Here is a 26,221-nt window from a genome sequence, read left to right on the forward strand (position 1 = left end):
CTGCTAGGTCTTTCCCAGAGCTCTGGTACCCAAGGCTCCCAGGAAGAGCCAGGAAGCACCAAGGACGCCTCCAGAAGCTGATGTGAAGGAAGATGAAGCACCCCAGCATGTACAGTCAGCAGACCAGACATCATCAAGATTCCAGACGATGACGGCCGAGAGAAGACACGTATCTTTTGCACCACATGCTCTTTAGTGCAAAGCAAAATCACTAAAATGCTGTAAGCTGTCATTAAAACAAAAAGAAAACAAAACAACAAAACCACAAAGCAGGGTGGTGTGCTGGAGCTCAGACCTGCCCCAATGTTTTCAAGGGCTGAGCCACTTTTTCCTTACTCATTTCCTTCCCCAAACCATTAAAGGATTAATTTAAATGTCACCAGAAAATCTGTAACTTTTTAAAGAGGGTTTTTTGGTGCCCTCATACCATCTGTTGCAAGCAGTAAGAGATAGTCACATCAAGCAACCCTGTGGACAGAAGGAACACACTGCATCTTGAACAATTCCAAAACTTTACCTTCTACAATTCCCACTGTCTCGAACTTGACCTGAAAAGGTGAGGAGAGGCACTCAGAGCACACCCTTTCCTCCTGAAGGTGACCACAAGGAGCATGGCCCCGCTGCCACCCACAGACCCAGCGGTGCAGTGCTGGGGACACCTCCGCAGAGGTGTCGGTGTTGACCGCTGCTGCTGGTGGCTGGAAATGATTTGTGGCAGCTTTGATTGCAGGCGGCCGCCACGCAACTATTTCCGAAACCCTAAAATTACTGCCAGGCATGGGACCCTTCCTTCATTTTTGGGGATGGCCACCATCAATAACCTGCCTGGCGTGGTGCGGTTCACAGGTTTTTGGCCACGTGCTGCTGGGCGCCGCTGCAGAGGTCCCTGTGCTAGCACCCACCACTTTACCAAGGAGGTTCTTTGCCCGCTGGATGGGCCCGGGGGAGGTTTTCAGGAATTCATACAGGCCCTTGGTGGCATCTCCTCAGCATCACCTCAGCCTCGTCAATCGTGTTTCATTGCTCTCTTCAGCATCTGACTTGGGGCAGATGTTCTGGGCCAGAAGGCTTGCATCGCCTTCAATGAGGACACACAAAGAGCAAGGCACTCATTTTAAAAGGAATGGGCAATTTGTTGAAATCGATGTTTTTCAGGGTAAAGGATTAGTATCAACACTTTTTCCTGCTGCAAACAATTTCTGAATAAAAAAAGTTGATCTTATCAATTTGCTTCTTCACATTCAAAACCATCTTTGGATTTCCAATGATTTTCATAACTGCACAAGTTAGGAAGACAGTAACGCACGATGGGCACAGGAAAGCATTCTAAACGAGCCAGTTTGAATGACCCAGAACCATTACACTCCCCCATTTTGGCATGTGCAAGTGATTTCAAAATCAACCTTTAATCCCAGTTTGGGACAGTTGGGACACATTTCAATTTTCAAATGTTATTTCTCCAGCGGCAAATGCATTTCCTGCCTTGCAAAAATGCAATGTGAATAACCCACCTGGATCTCCAAAGGGCTGAGCCCTTGCGCTGAGCAGCAGCAACACATCCCCTGCCCTGCAGCAGCATAGCATTTCACTGCCTAGCCAGCCTTTTTCCCTGCACTTTCTCAAACCTAGGACCCTGCAAAACCAAACCACCAAATCCTGCAAAAACGGCAAAACCAGCCTTTCACCTTCCAGATGTGTTCCTGTTTAAGAAAGCCTTGTAGACGCAGAGCAGACTGCAGCGTGGAGCCTAGGCACAGCCTAGGCAGGTACTAGGGGCTCTCGTGTAAAGAACCACCTTTTCCCCCATTAAACAGAAAAACCAAGGCTGCAGTAAAACCAACAGCAACTTATTTTATGAAGTGTGAACCAATAAACCAGTGCCTTTAGATTACACAAGTTACTTCTCCTGCAGAGGCTAATGGAGTGCAATTAGGTTAGAGACTTTCCCCCAGTTCTCAAGTGTTGTTTTAATGCATTGGCGATACCGGCAGATGCTGGACAAGCTCTACCGCCCGCTGCTGAGGCAATGTTCCAGTGACCCCAGTGTGGGGGTGGTTAGAGATGCATGGAAGCAGCAGAGCCCTTTGATGCCAAAGAGAAAACGCAGAGGGGTATTTTTAACAGCTTACAGTCAGGCTGATAGAGAGACCACTGTAGGCACATGCCATGGTCTGCTGTCACATATGCCCCTCATCTTCTATGAGTAAAGCTAACGCCGAGGACTTGCAGACCAAGGGAGAGGACCTGCCTGTCCCTGACCCCCAGGGTCAGTACCATGCTCCAGCTCATCTCTGCCCTATTGAAAAACTCTTCCGCAGGCAAAGCCACCCCATCAACCCTGGCTGGCTCTGACCTGCCTTGTGCCCAGAGGTAAAGGAGAGCAATAAATCATAACAAACATCTTCCCAAACTCTTGTAATTTTTTAATTTTTATTTCTTGAGTGATGTGAGCATCCTCACAGCTTGTTTGGGTATCAGAGCTGAAATAATACCCCACTTATCTTCTGAGCATCTCACAGCAGGCTGCTCCAGGGATTAAACCACTGCTCCAAGTCTTTACAGATGGGTAGCCAGCATTTTTCTCCCGGCATGCACAAGTTGCATCCTGTCTGGTGTGGGAGCAGGACTGTGGTGCAGCAGCATTGACCGCCTCATCATCAGCCACAGCAGCATCACTCTGCCTCATCATCTGCAGCAGCATCAACCGCAGCACCAGCCACAGCGGCACTGCCCAGCCATCAGCAGGGACCCCACGCGCCAAGAACATCCCAGGGCAGCTGGAGACAAGCCCCCGCTCCCATGAGTGCATACCAAGGCACCCCCACCAATTCAGAGCATGTGCGCCTTTCATCGCACACCCTCACTTATCTGTGTTTATTATTCAGCACATCTCTAACAGCAAATGGTATTTTTGGTAGGAAGTAGCAGGGCCAGTGTGTTTCATATTAATGATCTCGTTCAGGGGAAAAAAAAAAAGATTGATCTAAAAAAGATTCTCTCTAGAAACCAACGATTAACCAGAAGTATAAATCTCTGTAAGTGGAATAATGGCACCTTATCACCTTCTCCCCCCAGCACTGGTTGTGTTGTCATCCACTTCTAACATACTTTATTTTCTTCCCCATGTATTTTCCAGAACTAAAAAAAATTCTTGCTTTTTTTAAGTCCTACCTAGAAAATTTTCAGTTACATCATTTGCACAAATATGTTGTTGTTAACATTGAAAAACCTCTTTGCTTGCAGTTGTATATTTTATTTGGCTAAAAATGTGCTCATGTCTAATACATCACATGTCCTCTGGTGATACTATTTAAGCTAGAAATTCCAAAACTCACAAATACCGAATAGCCAAATGTTCCAGAGCAGTACTCGTATACTAAACATGTAATATATCTCCTCCTTCTCCAAACAGAAATAGATTTCTCTGATTTGTTTGATAAATTTGACCCAAGATTTCCATTTGGAGTTATTGGAGTTCCTACTGTTTTTCTGCGTGTTGGTGGGCCAAGCCCTAATCACCCAAATCTCCCAAGGAGGCCATAAATTACAGCAATGAGATGGTGCTTTGTATTCCTCCTGCTACAGGACAAGGCGGACTCGCAGCCGCATATTTTGACAGGCATGAATTTAATTCATTGTTTTATGACAGATGGGAAAAGTGTACATGCTCATAGTGGAGATTTACGATCATTTGGGTCTGGAGGATTCTATAATTTGCAAGTAATGTGAAAACAGATGGATAGACAGACACCAAAGCGCAGGCTGACCTGTATATTCTCACCACTGGTTACAAATGGGATCCATATGCCTGGAAGTCTCTCTCAGAGAGATCTTCATTAGCACAGGCTCCCAGATTGCAAAAAGCACAGCTCACTTCTTGCTGCAGGAGCAAGCAACTGCAAAGTCACATTTCTGAAGCCTTTGTTCATATTTTTTCAAGTGCGAACACGAAACTGCAGACACATCCGTGTAATGGACATCAGCACTAAAAACTCACCCTGGCCTCGCTGAGCTGCCCTCCTCATGGAAACTGAGCTTGGGGGAGTCTCATCCAAATCAGCCACGGACGGGTTTCAGTGGTTTGATGCTCATCTCCACAGTCGCACAAAGTAACCAGATTTATACAGATAAATGTGTCATCTCCTGTGCTTTATAGATTTTAATGGATGTTGAGCGATGTCTTTTTCCAGGCATGGCTCAACTGTAAAATACTTTTCATGCCTTCGCCTGACAGATGAAATAAGGGTGACAGAAACACACATGAATTTGAAATCCTCCAAACTGAATGCTTATGTTTACTTGGTAGGAGGCAGGGGAGGATACCTTCTCATTGTTACTACCAGTAATGTAACATTCAATTCTTTTTAACCAGATAGAGACTGCAAGGTACACAGAAGGCACCTCTGAGCTCATCCAATTTAAATCCTTTTGAATACAGCACATGAGAATTTCTCCAAGGCTGAGTACATGACTCCGCTTTTTCTTGTTACAAATCAGTCTATCTAGAGAGATATGCATTTTGATGTCTGTAAATAATAGACTGCAAATATAGAGCCATCCACGCATTGAAGGGCCAGGTGCATGCATTTAGTACTGAATTCCAAATAGACCCAGAGAAAACATGCTGAAGTTTTAAGTGTCGGCAACACTTCGTAATCTGTTACGCTGCCCTGGTGGATTTCTTTCAGTACTGCTGGCAAAATGACACTAACTTGATCTTGGTGCAGTTGGAAAAGCAGAAGTAACACCAAGGGTCTGTGCAAGAGTCATCCTGGCCAGAAGGAAGGAGATGACTTTACTGCAGACTCCTAACAGCACAGGTGCTGAATGGCTCCATAACGTCACTGTGAGCCACAAGAGTGTGGCACAGGGGTGCCTGCATGGCCTGGCCCAGGATCCAGTGGTCTGGGTGCCTTGCTCAGCACAAACCCCATGCCTCCCCATAATTCACACACAGGGAGAGGAGCCAGGTTTCTGGAGCCCAGCTGGAGGGCAACAGCACCACACCACACCACCTCTTTGGGAACATCCTGCATCCAAGCAGCTCCCAAAAGCCTCTCACCAGCATGACACGCAGCTCTCAGACACACACCATGCTTATAAGGTATTTTCTACCCATTTTTACCTTTTACACATGTGGATGCCTCTGTGGGACCTCCTGGAAGGAAAAGGTGGGAATCCTACTCCGGCTGAACCAGCAGCCTCTAAAGAGCAGCAATGCCACTGTTTGCACCTCAGCTGTGCTGAAATGCCTCAGCCACAGGAGCACTGCACCTCCTCACCAAGCCCCCCCAGTTCTGGAAATGCCCAGGGCTTTCCCTCACTCATTTCATTTCCACTGCTCTCAGTGACCCACAGGGGAGCTGTGTCAGGAAGGACAGTGTGACCATGGCTCAGCTGCCCCCATGCAAACCCAGCCTCATGGGGTGTTGATTCACACGCGCCAGTAGATTAAATTTTAACTGCTTTGGTTTACAGCCTGTAGTTTTAAAATAAACTGGAATCAGGGCCAGTTTACTTTAATGCACTGGCCATAAACGGCAGCAGCTCTGAACCAGCCCCGCGCGCAGAGGAGCTGGGCAGGAGTCATGCTCCCACTGAGGAAATGGCACAACTGAGGTGCTGAGGGATGGGGCAGATCCTTGGGGGAAATCTTTTCACCAACTTGGTTTTCCTTTTGGTCTTTCCCCTGCCTGTTCTGGATTTTAAGCTGTGCAAAGCCAGACATGAGATTACCATAGGAAAAAAATATCAACAGAAATATCAACAAAAATATCCAGTCCCTTGTGACTGGATTAGCAGCCCCTCTTCTTCCTCATCACAGAGCAACACAACTTGGAGTGCAAATTCTCCTGTTTCTTTCTGAGACTAAGGCAGAACTACAGCTGGGAATAAACTGGCAGCACTAATTATGGCATAGCATTACATCAGTCTTTTGGGCTGTATTCCAGAGAATAACATGACAGAGCATAAGGGATCCCTGGGCTATTGGGGGAACATTTCCTGGGAAGTTAGACTTATTTCAGCATCTTGACCTGGGATTGCAGCTGCAGCCCAGCCAGCACACACATCCCCCCCCAGCAGGGTTCAGCAGAGCTCCATATAGAGGCAGCTCAGCTTGCCTGAACCCCCCAGAAGCCTGTGGCACTGCCACCACCAGCCTGCACAAAAGGGACATCCTTTGGTCCAGGGTAATTTGGAGAAATGCTCCTCTGAGAGCAAATAAACATCAAGTTCTCCTTACTTGCCTTATTATATTTGCATCGTCTGTTGGGACTTTCGAGTTTGGGGGATTTTCATTAGTGAAAATTACTAGAACATTGCCATTAAGTGAAAGGAAAATTCTCAAAAAAATGAGTCCAGTACCAAAGGTCTTAAAAATAGATTTACAATGCTCACAAAAAAATACATAAAGCAGGCACACTGACCCTCTGGCAAGTACCTCTGAAAATACTGTGTGCAATTCTGACTTCAATCAGTTGTCAAAGTCTTCAAAAAATCCTGAAGCCAGCCATCACCAAGAGCCTGCAATCAGTGGAACAGAGATACACTAGCACCAATTAACACCACTAAATGTAATGGGGTAAAAAAAAGAAGCTAGTTAGATGTCTGAAAACTGACGTACCAGCTTATCATTGCACTGCCTGATGCAGACCTTGTTTAAATGCAGATTTCCATGTATTTCCATAGGCTTTTGGCAATCGGATACTGTTTTCATTTACCTACAGGACCGTGAGAACCCATCATGTACTACCCAAACTCAGCTCCAGCACCTGGAGCAGGGAGTGGAAGATCTTTCTGCTGGGGAAGGGAAAGAGACAGGAGAAGGCACGCATGTTTATTACGGACAGGGAGCTAGGAGGATGTGTCTAACGCACCCAAAGAGATACTTCTGATCATACACAGAGGCAAGCATGAACAGTGTGCGCTACTTATTTCACACTGCTGAGCTCCTTACAGCTTCTCATTTAGTTATGTGATACTGCACAAGTTCAGCTTAGCAAGTGTGGGACAGTATCTGCAGGAAAACAGAATAAACCGGATAGCTGTTTGTCCACGTTTTACTTGCAGCACTGGTTCTCTCAGCAATTAAATAACTGCACTTTGGCAGTTATTTAAAAAGCTACAAAAGAAAAGAAGCCACTTCTTTGAAAAAGAAAAGGCAAGAAAAATCCACCAAAAAAAAAGCATCTTGTTCACCTGAAAGCGAGTACCTAACTCACTGAAACAAAGCTTTCTTCCTCCTTTTAAGAATCCTGATTAGTGCCATTGTGAAATAAAAAATATCATGTACAGTTCTATTTTTATTGTAATACTTTGGATAAAATATATCCAGCTATCATTTAAAATAAGAGCTGCTCTCAGCTGAATGCTGGCAGACAGCACATGCCATAAATCCTCCTGCGGCACATTCCTAGCTGCCCTGTGGACCCACTGTCCGGATCAGGAGAAAAACGGTGAATTTGTTGCTATATTATTCCAGCATAAGGTACTAATATTAGACTTCAAGGAAGCCATCTTGCACAAACACATTTCAATCTTTTAAATTGTGGCTGGTCAGGGAGCACCATTGAAAAAATATTTTACTGACACTCGCAGTTTGCCCGTCCAAAAGGATAGACAAAAGCTGCAGCTTTTCTTCTCACTTGCAGGTTTGCAGTCTTCTAGTTAGCTTTATTTCTACTTCCCCCAAACACTGAGAACTCTTCCAAAATAAAAAGCACATTTAATATTTCATAAGAAATACCTTTTCCAAACAGCCACACTGTGAAGGTAAATAAATGCAAGGTTTCTAGAAAGGAGCCTGTAGGAAACCACACTTTATTTTTCTATGATAAATCATTTACTTTGCAAATGACCGATATTTTGTGAGTTATGAACATCAGACGAATAGCTGTCTAGCCTGTCTAGCACTCGCTTGCGCTGTTTCTTTTTTTCCTCATAGGAGACTTTTGTTGCACTCATTTCATTATAATTAACTATGAGCTGCCACTGGAGAAACAGCACTACGGCCATCCTGGAGAGAAGAGGCCCACAAGAGCACCTGTGAGTACAGTGAGCAGAACTTTTCTAACCACACAAAAAAACAAAACATGGACACCTTAGTTTTACACCAGCAAATGGCACGGGCGTGAAACACCAGCATCTTACAGTCACACCACTGAAATTATGATGCCATGCTTTACAGACAGGTCTTGTGCCAGCTGCGTGGGGTAGGGGAAAGAGGGCAGCATCCCCTGCATGACAGATCCATCCCCCCGATGCACATTTTATCTTTGCTGGCCCCATCCTGCCACCGTGCTGCTGGCTGCACACCAAGGTGGGTGCACTCTGCCCCCAGCCCCCTGCTTGTCCTACTGGGTGCAGAACGTGGTCAGGGGTACCTGTCCCAAAGGATGAAGCCTGAAAGTCAGTTTCTTCAAGTAAATCAGTAAGTATTTTATTCTTTTTTTCCTTACTTGCTTAAACATCCCCAAGCACTTATTCTCACATCTGTTTGTGTGCTCCCATCCTCTCATCCACAAGGAGAGCACAAAACTCGCAAGCTGCTCTTGCAGGGGGAACCTGGGACAGGGGCTTACAGCAGCAACAGGCTGCTGGCTGCACAAAGCCACCCACTGGGCAGGGCTCTGCAGCTTTCTAACTTGTTGGTCAGCAAGTTAAGGTTTCTGCCTTCACACTTTTCAGACCAGAAATATTAAAGAGAGCTTTTCACATAAGACTTCAAAACAAAATCCTTCAGTTAAAGAGTTGTACTGTTTCTTTGGGCAGTTTTTCAATGCTACTATTTCACCAGATTTAATAAAATCCCCCTTCTGACATACAACACTGATTAAAAGGGACATATCTCCAAAACAGTGAACACTTAAAAATGGCATCAAACACTTAAAGCCATGAAGACACCTTCCTGTACACTGGGTGGTGTTTTCTGCTCTTTGCAGATTTATAACTCAGCCATATGTGGTAATAAAGATTTATGACAAGTCTGAGGAGTAAGTCCCGTTAATGGCATCTCAGCCACAGGGTGCTCATGCACCCCAAGATTAGCTGGCCAGGTCCATGGGCACTGCTCCATGACCTCGCCCTGAGCTTTAGATGCCAAATGGGATGGGACAGCACATCTGCTGCAAGGGGCAGACACATCCTGGCCATGCAGGCATGCATGCATCTGAGAGCAAGCCACAATTAATACAGTCTTAATTGGCTAAGGGCATTGGAGCTGTGCTCAGTACAGCAGCACACACTTCATGCACTGCCTGGGGAGTGGACTGGAAGCATGGGTCAGAGCCAGTCTGCAGGAGATGAGACAGTTTTCATGGAATTCAAGCCCTCATGGAACAGAGCAGATGCTCCAGTGGGAGTGATGTCTGGATACACGACAGTTTGGGTAAAGCAGTCTAAAAAAGACTTGTTGTGAGTTTCAGGACAACAAAATGAAAACATAACCGGGGTTTATTTTCATTTTCTTCCTTGGAAATTTCCAAAGCATTTGTTTTACACTATTTCAAAATGAAAACAATGTCTGAGATGATGTCCCCAGTCAAAAGCCCAAATGCTGTTCCGCTCTAGCAAGGCAGCTGTTCCCTTGCTTCTTTACTTGGAAAGCATGGTGGAGCAAGATGGGGGCTCTGAGCACAAGTCAGGCTCAGACAACCCCAAGCTGCCCTCTCCTGCCCCAGCCCAGCAGCACCCCACGCACACAGGCACATCCACAGGGATGCATCAGTCATATCACAGGGGTCTGGGTGGGGAAGCAAGGCTCAAGCATTTTCTATGGCTCTAAAAATGCCTACGACTCTCACAGGAAGCCATGTCCCAGCAAAACACACAGGACATCAGAAATCCTCATTGTTACATTGCCCAATGTCTAATTACATACAGTTCTATTTAAACTCAACATTAAATCATGGCCGGAACTGTACGGTCTAAGAACTACCTGGAAAGAAAATAAATGACATATGCAATCCCCTGAACTTGGAACCCATCTCAGTTTACAATATTAGTTTTTTAAAGGATATTTAAAAAAACATGCAGCAGTTAAAACCCATTTAGTTATTTACCTTCCAATCCTCCTCTCTGCCTTTCCCCTAAGCCATAGGTCTCATAAATGCAAAAAGACCTACTGACATGTGGTATTTTTTAAATGCTAGGGAAGGTGTGTGACAAAATCTTGAAAGTTTTGAAAGTGGACTACATTCTGCTAAGCACAGCTATATCTTGAAGCCCAGGCCAAGACATGAATTAGAGTTTATAATGCTGCAGAGAGAATACCAAGGAATTAAAAGAAAAACATTTCAGCTTGAGTAGGAAAGTTTTCTGTATTCTATTTTACAGCCAACCATAACTTTCACAAGATGAGTTATGCTTTCTGTTATTGGCATGTTTTTCAAGTTAAATAAAAACTGTTTTCCAGGAGAGGTACTGGTGAATCCTGATTCCCAGATCATTCTTCCTTCTCTAAACCACAGTCTCTGCCCTGATCTATGTAATATTTTTTATTTAGAACTGAAAACACCTCACGCCCACCCGTCCTCCCAGCAGATTAAGCATCCACACTGGGAGGTGTTCCTTACTGTGCCTTTCAGAGGTCTTCCACCATCTGTTTGTAAATCCATGCCACCCTTGTGCACCCCTGGTAACATCAGCTGCAATGTGGACATTCGTTCATCTAACAGACACCGGGCACAGCTCCAGCCCCAAAATACCTGGCTAAGCTACAGCTCCATGCAGCACCCCTTCCAGCTCATCACAGCAATGCATATTCAGGGGGCCTGGCATAAGAACACTTGAACACAGGACACGGTGCAATTTAAAGCTGAAGCAGAGCACCCACACAAGCGGGGAATGAAGTCTTTCATCAGAACAAGCAGGTCCATCAAACTCATCTGTGGGAAAAACCTTACTTCAACAATGTTTACTTTAAGAGGAGATACTGCTAAATGAAAGACTGAACTTAGAAATGCCACAGTCCAAGTGCTTTAGGCTTGAATATTCAAAAATGTTTTGTTTAGAAAGCAGTGACTTTCCTGCAGCATAGATAATCCTCAGCTTTTAACTCCACCAAGCAAGTGCCCAACATTTCCACTGGGAGGAAATTACACATCTGGCTGCATGGTGAAGTCCCAGCACTTCCATTAAGCCATTGTTCATCTCTGTGCACAGAGCAAGCCCTCAATGCTGGTCACACCTGCTCACTGCTCATTTTCCCCATGCAGGACAGGCCCAGCTCAGACAGCAATGCTAATTTCTCCCTGTTCCACACACTAAGGCACAGCAGCAAAACCAAGAGAGACAGAAGTCCCTTCCCTTACCTCTGCGCTGACCGCTCCTCCAGCAGGGGTCCTCCAGCACCCTGGCCCAGCACAGAGCCCCAGTCACTCAGAAGAATGTAAGCCTGGAAGGGAACAGGTAGCAAAGGAGTCAAAACCCCAGAAGAGCTGGAATGAGACAGTTGCAGGGGTAAACTCATCTGCTGGGGATGTGACTAATCCAGTGGTTCAGATTCATTTTCTGAAACTCAGAACTGGGATGAGCAGTTAATACCAGATGTTCAGCTGCTCCAGACACTTGAATGGGTTTTGGATACAAGGAAAAAAGTGTACATTGGAGAGAGGGTTTGTGGTTAAAGCATTATGCTAGGATGCAGTTCTCGTTTCACAACCCAGCTGTGACTGGCTTCCTGAAGCCATGCTCACACTGCCTGCTCCTCCCAGCACCCAAACAGGCAGAAGCCGAGGGCACAGCTCAGTGCTGGGGACACGCTGCAAAACGCACTGCTTGGCTGCTCCATCTGGGGCTGAATAGGAACAACATCCACCAGGCTGAGCTAAGTCTCCACAACAGTGCAGAAACCTGGTCAGCTCATCTTTTTTCACGGGGAAAAAGAGCCCTTTAGTTACTGTAACTGTAATCACACCAGACGGTGCTGGTCTGCTCCTGCTGCAACAGGAGGCTCAGTGATGGAGAACTGTCCTCAAGCCTGTGAGTCTACCCACCAGGGACTGGGAGCAATTGGTGCTTTCATTTGCTTCAATAGTTCTAGAAACTGGGACAGAGGACTTCAGAGGTAAAAAAAATCATTTGTGTACTAATGAGGTCTCAGAAAGATTGAGCCTCAATACACTGATGCCAGCTAGTAGACATTTTTTATACCAGAATATTCTTCTGGGTGAGATCTCAGTTTTCCCCAAATCAGCCACTGATGTCAGTGGGCCAAGGTTTCACCCCAGGCACAAAGGGAGGGCAGCACAGGGAAAACATAGGAATTGGTACTGCAGGGGGCTCTGATGACAAAGCCTGGAGGCACAAGCAGGGGAGCAAAGAAAGGCCAAGACTGCTCTGTTCATTAGCCCTAATGAAGGAGAAAAGCTGGTGAATGGAAACTTTAATAGGCAGCTTTAGCAAGAGCAACATTTACTTTTATTTGCCTCAGAGATTCAAATCTCTTGCCAGACTCCCACTTTCTTAGGCCCCAACCCCTCCTTATATTTTATTTTTTATTTTTTCCCCCCACGCTGCAGCCTCTCAGGTCCCTCAGCTGTCTGTACAGCAGCCACCCTCACCCACGAGGGGCGAGCACCCAGAGCCTCTCACACTAGCCCAGCCCCAGAGGTGCAGTGTGCCTTCGCCTACCCACCAGCAGCCCCTGAACCAGGTGAGAGGTGCAAGACAGCTCAGAAACAGCAGGCCATGCTAAGCTTCAGTAAACATGGGTTTTGGGGTGCCTGCGTGTTTTTGAACAATGTGGCTTTTATTTTTTAGAACACAGGCACCATTTATCTTTTATTTACTCTTTTGCCAATAACATTAACTGCCTGCCAGTTATAAAACAAATACAAAACACAATGAATTAAGTCATCAGGGACCAGAAAACAACCTAGAATATTACGAGCACATAAAGCTCAAGGAGCATGTGTGTGGGAGCCCATTTAACCTCCCTGATCTGGGGCTAGGTCCAATAAATTCCTCGGGCACACGGGGGCTTTGGGGGCTAGATCCCAAAACAGAATTTTCACTGCAATTAATTCTCCAGGTATTGGGGGGCTCAGCAGGACCCTCTCCACACTTCTTGCTCCCATTGGGGTCTCTGACCCAAGACCAGCCATTCTCACCACCACCCAGGTGAGATGTGATCCAGAGCCAGTGACTAACAACAATAGCTTCAGGGCACCACCCCATTGTTCTGCTATGCTGGGCCTCATAGGGCAGAGCTGACGAACAAAATCACCCTTTTTCTAGAGAGCAATTAGGAAGACACCTCCAGTGAAGTACCTGAAGGTGTGGCCCCCGGCTGCATTCAAGCCAACAATATTGTTCAATAAAGCTTGCATTATCTTCTTAATGTCTACCCCTAACCCAACAAATACATCATGGGAAACTGGTACAGGTATGGCCACACTCTGGGTAAATTGAATTAGTTCTTACAGAGGCCCCTGAGCCATTCCCTACCTAATGGCTCCCATAGTGAGGCCAGGAATAACTAGTTGCAGACACAGCAGCTAGCAGGGCAGCAAAAGGCACCTTACCTTGACTGGAGCCAGGCAGGATGGGAGAGCTGAGCAGCCCTAAAAGCAAGGAAACCCCAGTGTGCGGGGAGCCCAGACAAGTCCCCACCATCCATGTCTCCTAGCTCAAACCCCTCCTTCCTCCTGGGGAGATGCACCTGAGCACCATCAGGGCACACAGGCAGCAGGGGCACCCACGGGCACCCAGTGTCTGATGCACACCCACAGCACCCTGCAACGCAGAGCCCAGCAGGGGGATGCTGCACCCTGCGGGCAGCTCTCCTCACTTGCAGAGCCTCCAGAGCACTCACAAAACACATCTGGAATAGAAATCCTGACTGCCCGATTCCCCCAGCTCAGAGCCCTGCAACACAGAAGCACTCAGCAGTAATGTAATAAACAGCATCCGCACGCTCAACTTTTTCGGTAGCCACATTTTATAGGCTGCCTGAGGTCCAAGCCTAGAGGAGTCATTTTGGAAGGACAGAAAAGGGAAAATTATAGTAATTTCGCTAAGCAGTGATTGTCCCGCCTATGTGCAGACAGTTGATGTATTGGAACGGTTTATTTTCTTAGAAAATAAGCATTGTGGGTTTTCAGCCTGGCTTCCTGAAGAAGTGGGGTTTGTGTAATCTCTCAAGTACACATCCCTCCACCAAACCCAAAGTCTCTTCCCATCACTTTTCAGTCTGCTGCTCAGCCTGGCCAAACAGGGAAAAGAATTAGATCTCAACAAATTAGGGGGGATAAAATGAAAACCAGCAGATGCCCAGAGAAAAGAGCCTCTATTAACATCTCTGTTAAGAGGGAAGGTAAGCTCCCTCCTGGCACCCACTGGATGTTCAGAACGCATCCCAGGGAAGCAGCAGCACACACACCCTTACAAATAACCCCAGCACAGTCTCTTGCTCATTGAGACTGCTAGCTGCAGAGACCAGCTATCCAGCTGCTACCAATGTAGCACAGGCATCAATAACTTCTACGTAACTAAGAACTCTGTGCCTACACAGAGGAGCTGCAGCCCCCGGGTTATCAAGCTGGCAGTTTGTAACATGTTTATTGGAGGCAAAGCACAGCCACTCTGCTCCTCCCAGCCTGCAGCAGCTATTGCTTCACCAAAAAGCCCCCCAGAGCCCTTCATAACCAACCTGGCTGCACATTGCAGCCTGGTCATCAGCCCATTCACAGCCCTCCCACATCTTTCTCCCTTTTCCCATATCATATCACTTTACCTTTGCTCAGGCTCTGCCCCATCCTCTTCTCCAAGATCTTCCCTGTTGCAATGACACCAAAACTTGCAGCCTGGAAGCTTTACACCCTCCCCACACCCCACTGCAGCAGAGCCGGGCCAGGCCCTACGGGGGGGAATGGGCAACACAGGGGAGCCCAGTCAGACCCCCAGAGAGCCAACCAACATTGCTTCCCTGGGGAGGGCTTAAATAGGCCCGAGCAGCCAGGCGGGGAGGTGCCGATGTGGCACAGGTGCGGGGGATCAGCACCCGGAGGCCGCCTGGCCCCTGCCTAAGTGCAGGTGCCTGGGGGCAGGGGGCTGCTGTGCTGGCCCCAGCTGGGATAGAGCCCCCCTGGCACAGCCTGAGGGTGCCCATTCACTGCTCTTGCCCTGCCGTGCTGGTGCAATCAGAGGCAGCTGTGTGCCTATGGAGCACTTGTAGGGGGACCGGGTCAGGGCCTCCCATCACAGTGAGCATGCAGGCAAGGAGCAGAGACTACGTTTGAAACGTTGAACAAATTTTGGAAATGCAGCATTGCCTTGTTGAAGTTTCCCTTCTCGGTTTCCTCAAGCCCACTGGTGTTATTTTGGGGTCCCTGAGCGGGTGGGCTCACAGCAGGTGTGGGGATATGAGGAACACGTTTCTGGGACATTACATGCACAGGTGAAGGCATGGGGTGGCTGGGGCAGGGGCTGCTGCAGGCAGGGGCAGCCCTAGCGACGCAGCCACCTGAGGTGCCACCACATGCAGCCACATGGCTGTCCCAGAGCCTCCAGGCACCGTGGGCACTCCGCCCCTTCCTCCACTGCCATTTTGTCTTTCAGCAGGAGGGCAATGGTTACGCTGCTTGGGCTGCTCAGTAAAACAGACAGCACTCATCATGGAAAATCATCTGCTCGCAGGCTTTTCTTTCTTTTTCTTCCTCTTTTTCTACTCTTTGTTGGTGACCACCCATAGGTACAGTTTGGCTCTGGCAGGCTGCCCACTGATGAGTTTTCCACATGCCATCGGCTCATGGGCAGCCAGCACGCTCTGCCTGTGTGCCCGTACAGCTCAGCCCCTGCCTTTCATTATTTTCCTGGTCTGAACATGTGTTTACTCCTCTTCACCTTGATTCCTGGGAAGGCAAACATGATGCTCGGGTCACACTTGAAGGAAATGACATTCCCAGCTGAATATGCTGTGTCGCCCCCTCACATGTAAAACGCCCGCTATAACCTCTGCTTCCTCTGCAGTGTTAAAAAGCCTCATATAAAATAAAATAAAATAAAATAAAATAAAATAAAATAAAATAAAATAAAATAAAATAATAAAAATAAAATAAAATGACAAGGAGAAAAACTAAGTGTGAAAAAGGAGTGGACAGCAGCTTGGTGCCGCTGGACAGTTCTCCACTAACCTGGATGAAACGAATGTAAATACATCAGTAAATGCAAAGATACTTTTTTTTTTTTTTCCCTGGGGCCATAGCCTGCCCAGTGAGGCAGTGCCAAGAAATGCTGATTTCCAGCACTCTTGCTTTGCCATTTTGTGTGGGTTATTGGGGGTGCAGACCAGGGATTGCTTCTGAGCTCCAGACAAGCGGATTGCAATATCTCTGGTGCCCTTTTTACTCTCCTTCCAATACTTGGGAAGAACTTACAATAGGAAAAACACACAAACAAACAAACAAAAAATGCTGGTGGGGTGAGCAAGTGCTGACATTTGGCAGAGGAACGAGCTAGGAAGTGGTGCAAGTGTCTGCTTTGTGCGCCCATGGGTACGCATTGCTGGGGTGGCTGGCGGCAGCCCTGTGATGGGGGGGCCTGGGGGGGCCTCATGTGACTCACCAGAGGGTCGCGCTCGCTGCCTTTGAAGCACCGAGCTCCCCAGCGAGAGCTGGGAATCAGCGGTGATTTATGGCTGTTTGGACAAGTGGCGAGCAGCGCGGGCGGGTGGAAGTGCCGGGCAGAGGGGCACAGTCCCCACAGCCCAGCACATCTCTCACCTTAATTGAGTAGTTTTGGTGGGATCGCGTGGGCAACAGCACAGGTGCCTTGGCTCGAAAGGAGAAGGTGCGGGAGCTGTTTGGTGTCACCAGGTCATCCTGAGGTCCCCCGCACGTCGCTGTACCTTGTAGCCAGCTGGGCTGCATGGGATGGTGGCCTTGCTGCTGGGCTTCGTCCCCACTGTGTCTGTCAGGGCAGTGAAACGCATCGGAAGGGAGGGCTGAGGATTGGGAGGATTCAGAAAAATATCCGCATAAATCACATTGGCTAAACTCGTACTTGTCATCCTCAATTATTTCCAGAACTTCCTGTCCAACCCACAGGGCTAGAAATATCAGAATGTCTAAAGGCAGGAATTCACACGGTGTTCCTTGGCTGCGGCAACGGGAAATTCAGGAGGAGTCCGGGCGGCACGAGAACAGCCCTGAAGCCACCAAAAAACAATTGCTTTGCCTTTAGAAGGGCACCAAGGAAGGCACCAAGCACAAGGGCCTGCAAAGGGTTCCCCTTGGCAGGTGTCCACCAGCTCCCCCTGCCTGGACCCTGCAGAAAAAGAGCCCACGGACTGATTGCCATGGGTTTACGTGTCTATGAACCATCATTTGTTCGGCTTTGCAGGCTCCAAATGAGATGAAAAAGGCTGCTCCTGCAAGGCTGCCAGCTCACCCCAGCAGAGAGTTTAACAAGTCTAAGCCTGAAGATGCTTTGAGCATGACTCCTGGCGGGGGAATTTTTGTCTGATTGTTTCTTTTTCCAAAATGGAAACAGGAAATCAGAGCTGGTAAACCGATTTTGGACAGAGAAAAAAATTAGAGAGCCGGGGAGTGAAACAAAGAGAAACCTTCCACCGCCACTGGCAAAAAAAAACCTTTTACTGGCCAGCCTCGCATTTCCCCTCACAGCCTGGAGTTGCTTGCTTTGCTCTTTTCAGGCTTATTTTCTGCTCCTGAATTCTTCCGCCCGCTTGACTTTCAGCCCCGGTCAGGCCAGCCCGTGTGCCCACCTCTGCCTTCGAGCCTCTTGCTGCAGCTGGCGGAGCCACATCCAGGTGACACCCGTCCTGCAGCCGTGTCCTTGGGGCAGTGCAAGCTGCGCCGCTGGGCTGCGAGCTCTTGCCAGGCTCTGCTTCTGTTTGCTGATATCTCATAAAGCTGTGGATTGACGGTGGTTTTGAAATGTGCTCTTTGACCGCTGCCTGATCCTCACCAGCTTTAATTCCCCCGCCTGAAGTACGTTTTAAAAGAGATTAATATTCACCTTATCCACGTCCCATGTGTTTTAAAATTCTGGTGTTGGAGCAAGAGCGACCAAGAAGTCGGCTGAAAGAAGGATTTTCAGAGAAAAATAAGAGTTTAATTCTCATGGATATTTTCCCCTGGCTTCTCCTTTTTCACAGAAAATTGCAGCGTTGGTGCGGGGGGATGGCAGGCCTGTGGTCCAAAAAAGGAACGGTGCTGCGCCCCCAGAGTGCTGTGCCCCTGCTCGGTGCTGAGACACCCGGCAGTTCCTGCAGATGAGTGACTGCCATGCATTTAGTTTAATTTAATTTATTTCCCCAAAAGGAAATACATTCTGTGTCCTCACCCTTGATGCTGCTGGGGAAAGGAGCACGTTGCCCCTTCCTGCTCGCCCCTGGCTCCTGCTGGCCCCAGCCAGACACGCCTGGCATTTCCCAGCCCCATCACTGCCAGGGCAGCTGTGTCCCACCACATCTGGGGCCTGCACACCCCAGGTACAACAGTTCTGAAGAAATTGCATGGCTTTTCTTGGGGGGGGGGGGGGAAGGTCATATTAAGGTAAGGTTGCTTATTTTCTTATTTATCTTTCAGCATTATTAATTTCTTTCTGAGAGCTGGGTTATGCTTTGGTTCATTTGAGTTTAAGGAACTCGCCGTGGTGAGGAGGGTGACAGGGCTGCATCCTGCCCCAAGGACTGTCGTCCATTTTCTCCTTGCCTGCTGCGGGAGTAGGGAGCCCCCATGTCACCATGAAGGCTCCTGTATCTCCACAGGCTGCTCCCTGCTCTCATGCCACAGTTGTAGCCAAGCCAGGGGCATGGTTCCCAATTTTGGCCAGGGGAAGACTGTAGGAGGAGGTTGAGTGCCACCCCACGTGTCCCCAGATGCATCCTGCACAGTGCTGTGGGTCTTCAGGCCTTCCCTGTCCTCCTCCTCCTCTCCCTGCCCTTTGGGGAGTGAGGAGATTATCTAAAACTGCTGCATCCTGAGGAAGGAAAAAAAAGTCTTCTCCACATTCCCTTTTTCTTTCAAATAAAAGAAAATATGATATTGGAGTTTTGCACTGAAATTATTGTAATATTCTTTCTTTTACAAGTGCCTTTAAAGTTCATCTTTACGGTTCCGATATTGAAACCATTGCAAAGGAATTGTTTGTGGGGATTATTTGACTTTTTATTAAAAAAATCAAAAACAGGTGGGTTTCTCGTCATCTGCACTTAAGTTTTTAATAAAAAGTAAAAGTTCTGGCACATCACCCACTCTTTTCTTTCTTTCTTTCTCTTTTTTTTTTCTTTTTCATTTTCATTCTCTCTTTGGCCAAAGATAGGACACATCTTTTTTGCTTTTGTGTCCAGGAATATGATTCAGACCCAGAGCGCACATGCCTACACACTTGCAAGTACAGAGAAACCCCGAGTTCATCATCTCGAGATTTGTCTGCTGGGTCTCCAAAGGAAGCACGGCTCATGTGGTCGTGCTGCCTGCCTGCAATCCCCTGCCCCAAATGACTCCTGAACCATGAGAATACCTCTGCCCCGATAAGCGACTGGAAAGCGCCCATGGGTGGCTTCACGCACACCTGCATTCTCCTCAGGGCAAGGGCATGGCGGCGGAGATGCCATGTCGCTGTCCGTATGGGCAGGCTGGGACCTTGGGGGGTGGCCAGCGTTGCCGCGGAAAGGTGGGCGCCCCCCAGCCCCATGCCCCACCGAGCATCCCCTTCCCGCAGGTGGAAGCGATCTGGAGAGCAGCCACGCTCAAAACCGGCTGCACGTTCCCAGCCCTGCAGGAGGGGCTGGTTTTGGTTTGGGGATGGTGCTAACGCCCGCTAGCTGTTTCATTACCCTCAATTCAACTTTTTCCCAGAGTTTTTCCTCCTGCCGCAAGGGTTTCCTGTATTCTGCTTATCACATTTTATTCCGTCTGCTAAATTCAAAAGGAAATAAAAGTTGGATGAAGCTCATAAAGCTCATATGAAGCCCGAGCACCGAGGTGCCTGGCGAGTGCAGGCTGCTGCACTGGGCTCGCCTGCTCTCTGCTTTCTCCTGGGCTCCTCATTCTGCTTAACAGGCTGCAATGAAACTGCCAAAGACCAAATCACACAGAGGCAAGGCTCTTGGCATGCAGCATTTTGTGCTGCAGACCTGCCCCATCACACCGCTGCCTGCTAATGCAGCCTCCGCCTTTGTGTTTGAAAGTTTCCCCCGCGTAGCTCTGCTGAAGGACTGTGCTTCAAAACACTCAACCTGCAGCTGCCGGCTTCCAAATCTGACATTATCCTGTTGGAAAGCCTCAGCAAAGGCTCTTGTTGGCAGCCCCAGCAGCTGGCCAGCTTTCGGAGGGACATAAAAGAACATGATGCTGGTTTGCAAAGATGAGGATTCCTGTACATGCCTTTGTTTGAAGCCCATCATGCCTAAATCCACGTGGAAGCAGTACATCAGGAGGAGAAGGGCTCCAGGATTAGGCAGTTGTGTAAACATCACCATTTGACAATTAGTGATGCAATATATATATGTGCCACTATTTTGAGGTTGGATAAATATGAGTACATAAAGCAAAACTGAATAGTTTTTAGATCTTGTCCAGCTCTTTATTAATCTGGCTACAAATTGCATTTTTTTTTAACTCTTTCCAAAGCAAAGGGTGACTACGTGAAGCCTTTGCTCAAAAAGCCTGTCCCATGATATGTTTCCATTGGAAAATAGTGTCCTCAGAACATGATACATCTTTCTATTTGCATCCTGACAGACAAGTCCTGTTAATGTTGCTGCTGAAAGAAATGAAGCCAGCCTTCCAAGCGCAGAGCTGGTACAAATGAGATTTTCATTTGCAGATTTTGGGGTTCCTCCACTGAGATCAATAAACCCACCCAGGGAATCGGGCATCATGTCATCCCGAGGATGGCTCGTCCTGGGCTTCGCCTGATGTGCTCAGGCTCTGGCACATTATTCACGTTGTCCCACAGCTGCTTTCTGTGCTTCTGCCTGGGACTGGTGGTCACAGCCTGAGACAACCGCTCCGGAATATTTCCCAACGATCTGCCTGGAAATCCCCTACAAAATAAACAGCTCTTTGAGGTATGGAGCCAGGTCTGTACAGGGAAGGCAAACAAAAATGGTCATGCCATAGCAAGAGGAGAAAGACTGGGTGGCACTGAACGAGTGAGCATACAGCATCACCAGAAACAAGCTCCAATTTGTTAATGCATGAGCTGATCCCAAACCAGTCAAATTCATCTCCTTTTCCACAAAGAAATCCTGTTTTCTGCCAGCTTTCGTCTCCTAGAGCTGATGGTCCTCCTGTGCGCTCTCTGAATGGGACGGAGGGTCCATGCCCGTCTTGAAGCCTTGTAGCAGAAATCAGTCAGGGGAGCACAAGGACCTTTGGGACCATTGTCCATGCTTGTAGGCATCAGAGCTGGGAGCAGCTCATGGCTGAGGAACAAATCTGCTGGTGGGCAGCTCTGAGCATCAACCCATCCCTGCACCTGTGTGCCAGCAGCCAAGTTACCTCTGTCTGAGCGGGGACTCTGCCCACCCTGGCAGGTGAAGACCTGGCCATGGTCATTCAGATTTTCTCCTAACCTGGTCTCCTTGAAAGAAGCTGAGACTCAGGGGTGAAACCTGCAAGACTTAGAAGCCCCAGCGGGGCATGACAGGAGGCTCAGGCTGAAGTAGAAGCAACACAGGGGTACTTTACCTGTTGTGTTTGAGCATTAATTAAGCCACTACAGTACAAGGCGTGAGAGGCATTTGGCTGGTAACAGACCAAACCACTCCATTCTTGCCACTTCAGTACTGTGAGAAGCTGGAAGCGGCCAGCACACTGGGGTGGCCATCCTGGACAATGATTTGGGCTAAGAAAGCAGCCCTTTGTACCGGGGGAGAAAGCAAAGCCAAAATAATGATGTGTGGGGCTCTTTGTCCAAAAGCCAACTGCCTGGTCATTTTCCTGAGACTGAGAGATCCAGTCTTCTTGGGCTATTTCCACATTAGAAACCCAGCAGAAGATCATGTTTCTGTAGCCTGCAAACCATAAACGGCCATTCTTTCTCCATGCTCCAGCAGAGGCTGTTTTCTCTGGCCAGAACACACAGCTCCGGTCGTGCCTCGTCCTGTCTGCGCCGGGGCTCAGTTTTGACGATGAGCACCAGCTACCGCAGCATCCATCTGGGGCATCAGCAAGAAATTGGCTTTAACTGGGGTGGTGGGACAAAGGGTACCTGGATGGCTGCGGCAACAAAAGGCAGCAGGACCAGGGCGATGCTGGGTGTCATCCCCAGCACTGCGATCCTGCACTGCGGTCTGCAGGGCCGACAGCTCCAGAAGGGTGCTGCCAAGATCAAAGCAGGGTGTGAGGGTGCCTGCTGCCATGGGCAGGGAATTCGCTTCTCTTACTGCACAGAGCACACCCGTCTGGGTATCCCGTGTGGGTTATAATCCCCCTTTACCTTCCACTTACTTTGCAAGAACTCAGAAAAAAGTAATTAAAAAAAATTAAAGACAAAATTATTACTTTTTTTTTTTTCTCTTCCCGATCACTATTCTGCGATAGGATAAGTGACCTGACTATCAGTTATTAGCTGACTAAGGAAATAACTGATACTGGCTGTGCTCACATAAATACCGGTATGGGGAGGGAGTCAGAAACAAATCAGCCAAAAGTCTCCCAAATTTTTATTGCACTGAAGGAAAGGATTGAGCAATGTTGAGCAGCTACTGAAAAGGGAACTCGGTGCCCTCCAACTTTTTTCCTTTAAGATTTTGTCTCTTTAGCCCAGTTCAGAGGACAGGGGAAGTGTTTGAGGTCTCATAAAACTTTGCGCCTGGCTTTTGCTCTGAATCATGACTCCATTTTTTTTTGCCATTAGCGTGTGTAGCCAGGAGCGAGCTGTCCTACTCAATCACGCCCTGCAAAGACAGAAGGCACTGTCTAATGCTTGCACCAGAGGGGTTACCAAAGATGGTCAGAACATCTGGAGAGAATAAATATTCTGAAAAATCCCTGTTCCCAGAGTAGACAGCCCTATAAAACAGACCTGCTGGGAGCCAAATTAAATGGGAGGAAGGTGTAAATGGATTCCTTGCTCTGGGTGGAGAGACGGTGGAGCCAGGGGACGTGTTCCCAGCGATGGAGCAGCTGGGCTCCCGAGGAGGATGCTCTGCCTCCCCTCTATCTGCATCTCTGCCTCCCCTCCAGCATGGCCACAGGGAGGTACCTGGGGAGCTGCTTGGATTTAAACATCGGCAGCAAATATTCACGCAGCACCTTTTGAACCGCTGCTGGCACCTTGCCGTACTCGCTGCAGCTCCACTGCATTGCTGCGTCCCAGGGCTGCTGGGACCATCAGGGCTGGCAGGTCTGGGAGCTGTGCTGCAGCTGCATGGATGCTGCGTTTTGGGAAAAGGGACTCCGCGCTTAGAGGAAGTTCATAGAAGGGCACCAGAAGTGCATTAAGCCAGGAGTGTTTGCCTGGCGTTGCAGGCGCGTGTGCCTTTTGCAGCACTGAGGATTAGCTCTGTGTATTTTCCTCATGCAAGGCAATAGCAGGACAAATTTGAAGCTCCAAATAGAGCAAGGGAGAGGAAAAGAAAGTCGTGAGAGCAGATGGATTAAGAAGTGACAGGTCATGGGATAAACAAATGGTTATTGAGTGACAGAGCTGCAGCTTTCCCTTTCTGGAGACATGGCTGGTGGCAAGGGTGGACCGAGAGAGCTGGTGTCTAGGTGAGATGGGATGTCTAGGACTGCTCTGGCCTTGTCCGTACCCACACTCAGCTTCAGGGTGTCACCCAGCCGGGATAAGGGAGCCCCGGCTCCTGATTAAGCCAGAGCTCATGGGAAGAAAACTTTCCCCCTGCTGACACTGGCTATGTTCTGTAGGCTGCAACAGTGTGATGAATTCTGTGTTCCTAGGCAGAACATTTGAATCTGTCCTCTTTTAGAAGAAAAAAAAAAAATCAATATTTTCAGATTTTTCTGTTAAAAGGTCCAGAAAAAGAACCCACAAAATGTAGTTAGAGAATGAAGGCAAAACCACACTCAAAACATGCATCCAACCAGTAATTCCTATTAAGCTAGCCACAGACATCTCGAACATGACCCAAATTTGGGATTTTCACTGCTTGTTATCTCAATAACCCAATAGCCAGCAAAATCAGCGGAGGACTCTTCTCCCTCTCAATCACTTTTTCCGCTTGGAAACCTCTCATTTCTTCCTCAGCTTTGCACACCATGTGGTCACCTGCTTGCATTCACCTCATTATTTGGTGCAATCTTGGGATAAAGCAGATCCAGAAGTGTCCTCCACCCTCAGCCGCTGAAGAACATGGGGAAAGAGATGTTTTTACAGTGTCTGTCAGTAATTCAGAATTAAAAAAAAAAAAAAAGGAGGGGGAGCAACCCGAGGCAGAAGCAGATGCATTTCCACCTTCTGCAGAGCTCTCCCAAACACAAAGGATGCCTTAGGTTGCCACCTAGTGACTCTGAAGACGAAGGACCTGCTCTCTCCGGGGGACCACTGCAGACAGGTTGGATGCGAGGTTCCCGCTCCGAGACCTTGGCCGCCCACTGAGCCTGTGCTCCGGAGCCAGCTCGGGATGCTGGGGCCAGCACTGGTGGCCTCCTGGTCCCCCTCAAGACCTTCACCCTCTGCACACAGTGAGCCGCATCGATGAGTATCCTGCAGGCTTTTCATTGTCAGTTAGGGAGTGACCCACAAAAACGTAGTGCAGCTGGAGCACAGCAGAAAAAACACCAAATTAATGGAAAACCCTCCAGAGTGTCCCTAATACGTCATCCTAATCAGAGTACAAATATACCTGGCTGGCAAAATCATTCGCGGCAGCGGTGCTCAGTGGGCGATGCTGCCCGGAGGTGGTTCCCCTCCCCAGCCTCGACGCTCTGCTCCCAGCCATCACACACAGGCTCACAAGGTGTGGGAAAAGGCGGCTGGACAAAGTGTCTTTTGGCAAAAATTTGATAATAAAGGTCTGGCAAGGAGTTTTCATTTAGAAATCTCTCTCCACTTTGCTTTTTAAGAGCCTTGAAATATGCAGCATCAAGCAGCACACTTCCAGCTGCACAGAATGGCTTGCTAGGTACCAAAGCAATTGCCTCAATTTAGCGCTGTGATTTCTTTTACAAGACTTTGGGTGAATTAATCTGGGGTGAAAAAAAAGGAAGAAGCATCTGAAGGGTTGCTCTCAAGCCAACCTCAGTCAGCTATTCAGACAGCTGCAGGGCTGGGGTGTGTTTTGTCCTCACTGCTTTTTGGAGCTCCATTTTTTGCAGCTCAGTACTGGAAAGCAATTGGGAAAGGAGGGAGAGGAGGACCTGAAGCCCTGAGGGAGGCCATGTAGAAAACACAGCAGGCTTGCTCCGTGTTCAGGAGGGCTGCACAGAGCTGTTCAGAATAGGAGTGCTGGTAAGAAATAGCAACTGAACGCACAAAGCACGGCAGCATCACTGTGCCACGGCATTTTCCCACCATTTTTTCCCTTGCATAGGGTGACTGCTGTGGCCCAGGCCAACAGCATGGTGACGATGTGCCCAGCCAAGGATGCGGCTGGCAGCGTATGGGCTCCATCCCTCTCCCCAGTGCCATTCATCAAAGGCGCTGACAGTCTCTGCCATTTCATAAAGCTGTCTTTATGCCCAGAAGAGTGCAGGGACACCCCTCCTGCTGCTCTAACCGCTCACTTGCTCAGCTCGAAGGCCCAAGGAGGGTTGTCAGCGGGGAGTATTTTTTAATTTATTTATTCGGGGAGGGGGCGCATGCCCCCAGCCATGAATGAGGGGTGTGTGACCTGGCACCCCATAACTCCCGCGCCCTGACAGCACCCGCGGCTGCCCGTCGGCTGGCTTACGCCCTGGTGACAGCCGTGCGGGATGGCGCATTCCTGGCCCCTGCTTTATGGGCCGCCGGGGGCCGCCAGCCGCCGGGGTGTGCGCGGGCACGCACAGGGCGGCCGGGGGGAATACCTGGCCCACAGGTCAGCGGCTGCCGCGGGTAATTTAATCCCCGCTACACGGGAGTACCTGCTGTAATGAGGCTCATTATGAAGCTCTATTTAAAGCCCCATTTAAGCCAGACAAAAAATAGCTCTTTCTGCAGCAGGCGGTGCAGGGTGGGTCAGCGGCCTCAATTAGAGGCGTGCGGCTGACGCAGGGCTGCCTCGGCCAAAAAAACACAAAAACACCAGCATCAGAGAGTTATCTCCAAAGTCACGCATCCAGCAACACCGTGACAACAA

General features: G+C 48.6%; 1 long non-coding RNA gene across 4 annotated transcripts in view; it reads right to left on the reverse strand.

Moving 5' to 3' along the window:
• The window catches only part of LOC310896514, a 29,039-nt gene extending 13,104 nt beyond the window's left edge, over nucleotides 1-15,935 (reverse strand). The window contains exons 1-3 of one of the 4 annotated variants that reach the window (XR_014581560.1): nucleotides 14,738-15,935; nucleotides 13,527-13,565; nucleotides 11,313-11,395 (exon numbers count right to left, since the gene is read on the reverse strand). This is a non-coding gene — a long non-coding RNA (uncharacterized lncRNA). The remainder of the gene's footprint in view (nucleotides 1-11,312; nucleotides 11,396-13,526; nucleotides 13,566-14,737) is intronic. The other 3 variants (XR_014581559.1, XR_014581561.1, XR_014581562.1) reach the window with 3 other exon arrangements.
• Between the last annotated feature and the right edge of the window lie 10,286 nt (nucleotides 15,936-26,221).

Source organism: Anser anser, assembly GCF_964211835.1.
Source record: "Anser anser genome assembly, chromosome: 3".
Classification (NCBI taxonomy): Eukaryota; Metazoa; Chordata; class Aves; order Anseriformes; family Anatidae; genus Anser; species Anser anser.